The 10,033-nt window shown below is 38.6% G+C and overlaps 1 protein-coding gene across 5 annotated transcripts in view; it reads left to right on the top strand.

Annotated features, from left to right (window-relative positions):
* Positions 1-1,506: 1,506 nt before the first annotated feature.
* The window catches only part of KANSL1L (KAT8 regulatory NSL complex subunit 1 like), a 136,525-nt gene continuing 127,998 nt past the window's right edge, over positions 1,507-10,033 (top strand). For 3 of the 5 annotated variants that reach the window (XM_013063779.2, XM_013063778.2, XM_004767030.3), the window contains exon 1: positions 1,507-1,702. The gene's annotated coding sequence lies outside the window, so the exon portion shown is untranslated. The remainder of the gene's footprint in view (positions 1,703-10,033) is intronic. The other 2 variants (XM_013063776.2, XM_013063780.2) reach the window with 2 other exon arrangements.

The following is a 10,033-nucleotide window of genomic DNA, read 5'->3' as shown; positions in this document are numbered from 1 at the left end:
AAAAAAATTTTTTTTTAAAAGTATCTCACTCATTTTTGCATTTCTGTCCCCAGGGGCAGGGACAATCTTGAATATAGTCAATATCCAGTAAATATTGCTGATTTAACTATTTACACAACACATCATTTGCTTACAAATTTTATTCCAAGGAAGGTGAATCAATTTCCTGAAACTCTTCCCTTACTCTATAGGAAGGTGCAATTGTTCTGAGCAATCTTCAAAAAGTACTCTCTGCTATAAATGCAGCCTGTCATAAAGTTATTGCAGTATGTCCCAATGCACTAGACAGGCGGTTATTTTCTAATCAGTAATCCGTGTCATGCCTTATGGTTTGTTATAACTCCAGTTCCTAGGATTCCACCCTGCCTACTCCGACCATCCGATGTCCTTCAATTAATAAGGTTGAAATAATGGCAATTGTCTTTTTGGATCTAAAATTCGAGCGCGCTTTATTCCCTAAATCATTTCATGTGTAAATTAGGTGCTTAAGAAAGGCTGTAGTACATCATCTAAAGAGCTATATTTAGTGCTCAGTTTATTTAAAAGAGAGAGAGAGAGAGAAAGAGAGAGAGTGTGGCTGGGGAAATGCCCGGGTGTAGTTTAGTGGTGAGTGGAGCCAGGTGCAAGACTCTCAGAAATGTTTTTATGTGTCCCTGGCCAACTATCTCCGCACAAAACCCCGTTTATTTATTTGACTGCGCTACTGCAGAACAGAGTTAACTCCAACGCCACTCAAACCAGCTTTGCACAGATTTTAAAATGCTTGAGCAGGCGGCTCCTGATTTTTACCATAAAACGACCCAGCCGGATCCAAAGCAGATTTGTCACCCTACTTTAGAGCCTCTGGGGGGTGTCGTACAGAATTATGGCTCTGGATTTGAGCGCGGAGCACACATACAAGCAAGCCCACAGAGAAGTACAGATTTCGCAACTGTGACAAAGCTTTGTTAAAACTTGCCCCTCGAGCCGGAGGGAGGGACTGGACACCAGGAGCCCGCGCAGCCCGAGCGCGGGCGGTAGGGCTTAATGCGGCCCGACTTTCCCCTCTCTTTGCTTTCCCTGTCACGGTAGCACAGAAATAGCAAAGCAAGGGCGGGAAGTCACCCGCCCGTATTTTTGGGGTGGGGTGGGTGGTGGTGGTGGTGGTGGTGTGTGTGCGTGTGTGTGTGTACGCGCCCCCGTGATTTTTGGGGGGGTGGTGTGTGTGCGTGTGTGTACGCGCGCCCGTGCGCGCGCCTCCCGCTCGCAAGGGAAGAGGTAAGGAGGAAGCGAGAACTACCAAGAACCCAGCCCCCAGGGAGCCGCCGAGCCTCTGCACCAGGGTTCGGGCGTCGTGCTCCAGCCACTTCCAGAACGCTCTCAGCCCCCGCTGCAGGCCCCGCCCCCTGCCGGGGTTTCCCCGCCACCCGCACTCATTTGCATGGCGCTTCCCCTCCCCCGCTGCCATTGGCTGGCGTTGCGCCCCGCCCACTGCCCCTCCACCACGGCAGGGTTCCGTCCCCGAGCCGCCCGGAGCTGCGGGCAGCGGGCGGACTGTTAAACCGCGGCGGCGGCCGGGGCGGGAGCGGGGCGCGCTCTGGAGACGAGTCAGCGGCGCCCCGGGTGGGGGGAGGCGGGCGGGCAGCTAGAGATCACCTCAGCAGCCCCCACCACGGCCGGACCGAAGGTGCGGCGGCGGAGGGGAGCCAGGGCGCCCCAGCAGGCGAGTGGCCGGCGTCTCAGCGGCGGGCTGAGGGGGGTGGGTCTCCTCTGCCGGGGACGGCGGCGGGCGGGGAGGGGAGAGCGGAAAAGACCGCCGGGTGGACTTGCGGGCCAGGCAGCCGAATGGCAGCCCCTTCGCCCCCCGAATCCTATGGGCTGTTGGACTCTGGGTCCCGGCACCGGATCGCGCTCTAGGGCAGGGGTCGGACGGCAGCCAAATTTAAACGGCTAAACCTAACAGCCTTGGCAGAAGCTGAGGGGAGGGGAGAGGAGGAGTGGAGGGAGGGGTGGGGGGCGGACCTAGGAGTGGTCACGTGGAGTCAGGGGAGGGGCTTGGCAGGCCTCCCTTTTGTTTTGGCTGGCGCGTGCGCAGACGGCAGAACACGTGGCCTGCTGGGCCCGCCCCTTGTTTTAGCGGCCGCACCTCCTCGGGCGCGGTTGTGGTGTCTGCTGTTTTGGGCCAGCTCTGAAGCGGAGGCGTCTGTGTGGGATGCGACCCTTGTTTTCTTTATTTTATACTTCATTTCAGGCAACGTTGTTTTGGTGTTCCAGAATTAGATGGGGGGGGTGGAGAGGAGTTAGAGAATTAATAAGCAGTGGTGTTTCCAAGTTTGTGTCTCTTCTTGGTGTTCTGAAGGGGCCGACGCTGCAGGAAAATTTGAGGCTATGGGGTGAGGAGTAGCAAGAAAGGGAAGGCTGTTCTCTGGTCATTAAAGAAAGGAAGCGGTTAGCTTTACATCCAGGGAGGGAGACACTGGGATGGACCTTCTTGTGTTTCACTTTGAAAAGGATTCGTTTTGGGTTGGTTCCCCGCCGGCTCTGCGGCGCAGATCCACTCCACCCTTTCCCTCGGCTCAGCTGTGAGCCGCCGCGGGGGGCTGGGGGTGGTGGAGATTGAGGTGGTTTTTTTTTTTTTTTTTTTTTAAACCGAGGGAAGCACATTCCTTTTTGATTCCCCAAACTCTAGTCAGCTGGTGAGATTTAAAAACCGTAACTTCTTCCGTCTTCGTTGGCTTCACTTCGCGCCGAGTTTGGTTCTGTAGGAATGTTTTTTAAAAATACAGGATGGGGCAGTTTTGTTCCCAACGAAACCTTGGTGGTCGGTTTACCAATACTGCAGACAAAACTGACCGGGGTTTTTGGCTAGGAGAAAGTGGCTTCAAAAAATAATTCACTCTTGGAGAACAACCTGGTGTTCTGGAATGTGGAGGGCTTGAAAAAGAGGTTGAGCTTTGAGTGGTTTCTACTGTTTCCAGTTCTCAACTGGCCGTTTCCGTGGGCAAGTCACAACCCCTCTTTTCTCGATGTTTGTTGCGTCTTGTAAATAGTTTCATAATACTGTCCCTGCTTTAAGACATTGTTACGAGAATTGAATACCTTGTGTTAGTAGAAGTAGTTTACAATTTTTACCAACGCTGCAAAAATACAGAAATTGCGAATTGACAGGGTTTATAGTAAAAGTAATTTTTAAAAAAATTATCCAGCATCCTGGAAGAGTATAAACTGAGTGAATCATGAAATAGGATATATTTGAATATCTTCAAAATCTCTTGTAGTGGCTATTATCTTTGATTCTCCCTCAGTTTTCACCTATTTATTCAGATCGGTGTCAAGGTTGCCATCATTTATTTGTAGATAGATTATCATTACTTCTCTTCCCCAGCGCTTCTAGACTGTTTTTAGATGAAATTTTTCTTAATCCAGCCCAATTCTATCACATTTATTTTTTACATTTATCTTTTGTGTGTATATCATATATGCCTTTCAAATAATAATTGCTTATTTTCTTAAATAATTTAAAAATAATTTGGAGAATAAAGATGAGTGCAAATAACAATACAGTTTGCATTTCTAAATATTTATGTGTATTTGTGAATTTTTCCTATAACGGGGTTCATGTGTTATATTTTCATTTAATTCTACCTCATAAACGTTCCCATGTCATTAATCTTTGAAAAATTATATTTGGCTGCTTAAAATTGTATCATGTAAATATATTTTAAATTTTTCCTGTTGGTAGATGTTTGGGATGTTTTTGATGTTTTGCTATTATATAAACTTCATGATAGAGAATTGCCTTTTACATAAATCTTTGAGATTTTTTTTTTCCCCTTAGATTTGTAAAAGAAATTACTAGGTCAAAATCTAAAAGAAATTACTAGGTCAGAGTCTGGGATTGTGTGTGTGTGTTTAAGGCTCTTGAACATCACCAAACTACCTTTCAGAATGTTGTATGAATTCATACTCGTATACGAGCCAGCCTCACATTATGTCCTTGTTCATCGTCTAGTGTTAGTATTGAAAGAGAAAACCTTGCTTTAATTTGCATTAAAATTTTTCCACTTATGTCTGTGATATATCTATTTTCTTAATTTACTGTAAGCTGCTTCAAGGAGAAGAATATATTTCGTATATGACATGTTGCAAATCACAAAGTGGGTGCTCAATGAATACTTGCCAATTGGCTTATTAATACTTACCCTTTTGACTTCTGGAAGATCAGGAAGTGCTTTTTTGTCTTACTCGGTTTACCAGTACGTTGTCGGCGATATACCTTTATTGTTGATTGATTACTTTGAGTGCTTCTGCCTTCAGATAGGGGCCTCACTGATCTCACAGTTGTCTACTAAAAGGTCCAGTGACTTTTCATGTTCAACTGCTGCATTATCCAAGAGTTTTATCCATTTTTTAATGCCATTTGTCATGATAAACTATCTCATTTCTTTTCTTCATTTATCTATCTTGTATGGAATTTCACTTACAGATTTCACTCTGATCATTCTAGTTTCACGTGTAGCCTTTTCTGTGTAATTTTTTTTAAAAACCTGTCTAAAGTTCCTTTGTTTTATTATTTACATTGTTCCTGACAGTCCACCTATTACTGTCTATAATATCTTCTACTGCCTTTGACTTAACCATGTAAACTTTGTATGTCATCTGTTATTTTTATTTTCATTTATTCAGTTATTTTCCTTTCATGTCCTTTTGTATTAGTCTGTACAGTTTTAGATTGTAAAGGAGGCAGAAAGCTTTTTTTTTCGGGGTTTAGAATTGTGTTAAGGATTGTTTACCAGTTGGGTTTCACAGGTTATAAACTTCAAGGAGTGGGGCTTGTTGCAAGAGAGTGACAGGTCATAGGGAATTTGCAACCCATTTACTGACGTTAAAGCATATCATCTTATACCTCTATCCTAAAAGTCCTCTGACTGCATTGTGGGACTAAAAGGGAACACTGTACATAAGGAGGACTGAATGGCCAGTACAATCTTATATTACTTTCTCTATATTCAATTTCAAAAGGCGAGGAAGGTGTATCATTTCCATAAGATTTGTTTGTTTTTCCTTTTAAATTTTGTCTTAAGAGAGATTTCAGTGAATTGGGCTCCATATTGTATGTAGGATAAATAACCAGCAAATGTTAATAAAAATGGTAATATTGAACTTGCCTGTGGACAGTCTATAATGAAAATCTGAAGACAGTAATGAAAGTCTTTAATACTTGGTAATATGTTTAGGTTTTTGGAAGCACATTTTATTTCTGTATGGATGTGACAGTTCTCTAAGTATTGCAGAACTGAGAGAAAATGCATTCATTTATAATATTGAGGTTTTGTTAATATTTGTAATGAGCTTTGTATTTATTATCTGGTTTCGGTCCTATAAGACCAAGAATGCTCAAGCATGTTTTTCAAAGTAATTTTTTAAAAAAAATTTTTGTGTAGATCATTAATCAGTGTTTAACAACATGAAATTAAATTGGAGCAAATATAGTATACTTCAAATGTACATTTCTGGATCCAAGCAGATGTACACACACACAAAAACAACTGTTCATTTAAATTCCTGTGAGTCATACACTTATAATTGAATAGTAATAATTCTGCTTGAAGTATGATCTGTTTGATGTATTATGTGGCCACCCAAGTGGCTTTATCTTTAATTAAATTCCTTTAGTCTTCAAAGAGAATTCCTTTTTAGGGATAGTTTTCAAAGTGGAAGAAGTTCTTGCTGTAAACATTACTGAGTACAAAGTACTGAGCCAACTGTACCCTGGTCATGCCAATTACTGCAGTGTTTTCTGTTGTAAATTGAGAAAGCCCATATTTAACAAAGAACTCTTGAAAACATGACACTTTGAAAATGAAAACATACACATTTGTATTTATACCTTCCATTAATTCCTATATATTTGAAGAGTAATACTATACCAGTGTAAACTCTTCTCTCATTACTTCTGTTGTTTTAATTAGATTTTTCCTTTGAGTTACAAATTAACAATTTGAGTCTTATATTTTAGTAATGTTTGAAAGAGCCTGTCATACTTTGCTAGGGGTATGTCTTTTTTTCTTATTCTTCTTCTGTTATTCTAATGGATCAGATGTCTGAAACACATTTAAGTTGTAACTGTGGAAATAATTTAATATTTGTCCCTATTCAGGCTTGTCTCCTCTCTCAAAATTCTGTTGGCCATTTTTATTGCCTAAAACTTAAGGATGTATCTGCCTTCATGATAATGTAGTTCCTAGTTTATGTTACTGCATTTAAGAGAATTGGGATTATCCAGATTCCAGTTGAAAGAGTAAATTTAATATTCACGGTGGATTTGAATAGGCTATTTTCCATGGACTGTATGGAATATACAAACCCGTGCTAGAATATAAATCATAGTTAAATCTGGAACAGTACTTTAGGGGGTGGAAAATCAGATTTGGCCTTTAATTTTTAATGTTAATTTTCTGGAGGAAGGATGGTTCTTATCTAAATTATCTAGATTATCAGTTTCAATTTTGAAGATAAGACTAGTTTAGCAAACTTCTGATTTTTTTTTTTAGAATGTATACCAAATATTATTTGGTATATATGACTTATATATTGTAAAGACCTGATTTATGTGTCGGGATCAACTCAGTGATAATTAACATCATAATTATCTCACTATGTACATGCGATTTTTGAGGGATGACATAATATTTCTGTATCTCATGATGTCTGCAGGCCCATTTTACATTTAATGCTAAATTCATAAATATGTATGATTCATAAAAAAAGATCATGTTACTAATGGAAACATTTTATATGCATCAGGGCAAAGCTCTTTCTTTGTGGTAACGTAACAACTGATTTCTTAATTCACAATGAATGTATGTGTTGGATTAAATTGTAGACCAAAAATTAGAATTTATGATAAAGACTTTTTACTGAACCAGTTTGATTTATATAATAATGAAGTTTAATACGGATAAAAAGAAAAGACAAAAAGTTTTGATTCTTTGCAGTTGTAAGATGTTTATTACTTAAAAGCATAAACCAGCTGGCCTGGCTGCAGTTTTCTCTCTGGTTGGTATTTTTTTGTGAGACTTCTAAGATCTGGACTGTTCACTGCAGGGTTATTTACTTGGTGGATTATATGTAAAAGATTTATAACAGATTAGTTTTTGGTTTTGTTTTTTGCCACTCAAAAATTCTGGGCTGAGTATGTGCTAAAGAATTTTTTCATTAATTAATTAAAACTGGAATGTAAGTTGAAAACTTTGCTGTAAAACATAGAAGTGAAATTCATGCTCAGGAAATATAGTTGACTTTTGGATTATCAAGAACATTTGCTTCTTGACAGATAATTAGGATAATCTGACTAATTCCTTTCTTTGAAAGGGTACTGATATGGTTGGTTTCTTAGCTTGCAGATCCTGTTAATTTAATATTTCAGCTCTGTATTTGTGGCCAAGAAGAGTTTTTTCCCTCAATTTTATCCATTACAGGTTTTTTGAAGTCATATATACGAAACTCTTAGAAGAGGGACCTGTTTTGCTGAGTATCTTAGGTGTATATGAAATAAATGGTGCCTGGAATAAATAGAATACAGTATTTTAGTAGAAGAAAGAATTTCTTAGTTTAGCTAAGATCCAAATGCTTTTGCACCATACAATTATGTGCATGATTAGAAACTGAATAATGGGAAACCAGAATAATTAGAAACTAAATATTCATAAGAAGATCAAGCTGCTGCTTTGAAAGCTTTTTAAGTATTTGTCTTTTCCATATTTTTGAACATTTTGAAATATTACAGGTGCCTAAAAATACTAAACAGTATGTTTGGCTAAGAACTTTAGGGACTGATATTTTAGTTAATGGCTGATTCCTGTTTATTGGGGGACTATATACTTTATAATTTGTACTGCCCAGTACAGTAGTCCTTAACCACATAGGACTATCAAACACTTGAAATGTGGCTAGTTGAAATTGAATTAGTTAAATGTAAAAAAACATTGGATTTTGTGACTTACCACACATACAGAACATAAAATACTTCATCAAGATGTTTTTACATTGATTACAGATTGAAATAATATTTTAATAAATTAAAATTAATTTTATGTTCTTTTTTTACTTTTAAAATATGTCTAGTAGCAGATATAAAATATGTAACTCACATCATATTTCTATTGGACAGCAGTGTTCTATACTAATATTTCCTAACTTTAAGACTCCTTTCATTATAAAGTATCCCATGAACCTCCTTTCTAGACATTTAAAAATATAGTTGGCGCTTGAACAATGTGGGGATTAGGTGTGCTGACACTTCATACAGTTGAAAATCTATGTATAACATTTGACTCCCCCCAAAACTCAGCTACTAATAGCCTACTGTTGACTGGAAGCCTTACCTATAATACAGCTGATTAACACATATTTTGTATGTGTATTATATACTCTGTTCTTAAAATAAAATAAGCTAGAGAAAAGAATGTGATTGAATCATTAAAAAAATGTGTTTATAGTATTGTACTTATTGAAAAGAAATTCTACATATATAAGTGACCTGCACAATTCAAACCCATGTTTTTTAAGGGTCAAGTATAATTTTATTATTTTTGATGCTATTTATTGAAGAAATATTTGCTAAGGGCCTGCTTGCTATGTGCCAAACAGTGTTCTAGGACACAGCACTGAGTGAAAACATTCAAACCCTGCCTTCATGTGGCTTTTGTTTTAAATGAACCACAGTATTAAAATTGTATTACATAAATTTGTTGTAAGTATACAACAAATTTATGTAATACAATTTTAATACAGTGGTTCATTTATCCAGTGATATATGCTATTTAATTTACTTTTGGCATTTGTCTTGTTCATGTTCTCTGACCTCTCTGGATCTGTGGTTTGATGTCTGACATTAAAGAAATTCTCCGTTGTTTCTGCTTTATGTATTTTTTTCTTTTTTTGTCTTCAGCTTCTAGTATTCCCATTAAATGTAAACACATTTTGTAGTTGTCCCACACTTCTTGGATATTCTATTCTGGCTTTTTGTTTGTTTGTTTTTGTCTTTTTCTCTTTACTTTTTAGTTTTGGAAGTTTCTCTTGACATGTCCTCAAGCTCAGAGATTCCCTTCTCAGCCATGTCCAGTTTCCCAATGAGTCCATCAAAGGCCTTCTCATTTTTGTTACAGTGTTATTGATCTCTCGCTAATTCCTTGTTTGATTCTTAGAATTTCCATCTCTTTGTTTATATTCTGTATCCCTGCATGTTGTGTACTTTTTCCATTAGGAGCCTTAGCAAATTAATCAAACTTGTTTAAGTTCTTTTAAATTTACGGTTTCATGATTCCAACATTCCTGCCATATCTGAGTCTGGTTCTGATGCTTGCTCTGTCTCTTCAATCTGTGTTTTTTACCTTTTAGTATGCCTTATAATTTCTTGTTGAAAAAGATGACATGATGTCCTGGGTAAAATGAACTCCAATAAATAGGCCTTTAGTAAGATGTTGGAGAAGCGTATTTTAGAGAGAGCATGAGTCAGGGGAGAGGAAGAGGGATAGAATCCCAAACAAAAATGAAAAAAAAAAAAAAAAAGAATCCCAAACAAATTCCTGGCTAAGTGTGGAGTTGACATGGGCCTCAGTCTCAATAGCCTGAAATCATGAGATCATGACCTGAGCTGAAATCAAGAGTCAGATGCTTAACTGACTGAGCCACCCAGGTTTCTCCTTGGAGAAGCATTCTGTAGGCTGATGGTTAGGCCTGTCTTTTAGGAAGCCTGTGCCCCTGGGTGTGAACTGCACAAATGTCTCTTAGTTTTTTTTCCCTTTTTATGTAGGACAGGATGGCTAGATGGGGCTGGGGTTGGCCATTCTTTTAATTTACTTTTAACTGAGAAAAAGCAAGGCTTTTCAACAGATTGCTTAGAGAGTAATATATCATGTGTCACTTTGTTTTCCTTATTTTATTAGACTTCATTGTCAAATTTGATAGAGCTGCCCCTGTTTTCTTAATGTATTTTTAAATACTGCAGGATTTCAATTGCCATGTACTCTGGAATTTCCTTCTCACTGAC

Source organism: Mustela putorius, unplaced genomic scaffold (assembly GCF_011764305.1).
Source record: "Mustela putorius furo isolate JIRA1106 unplaced genomic scaffold, ASM1176430v1.1 tig00000275_pilon_pilon_pilon, whole genome shotgun sequence".
NCBI classification, from domain to species: Eukaryota; Metazoa; Chordata; class Mammalia; order Carnivora; family Mustelidae; genus Mustela; species Mustela putorius.
The sequence above is the reverse complement of the archived record's forward strand: the minus strand, read 5'-3'. Positions and strand labels throughout refer to the sequence as shown.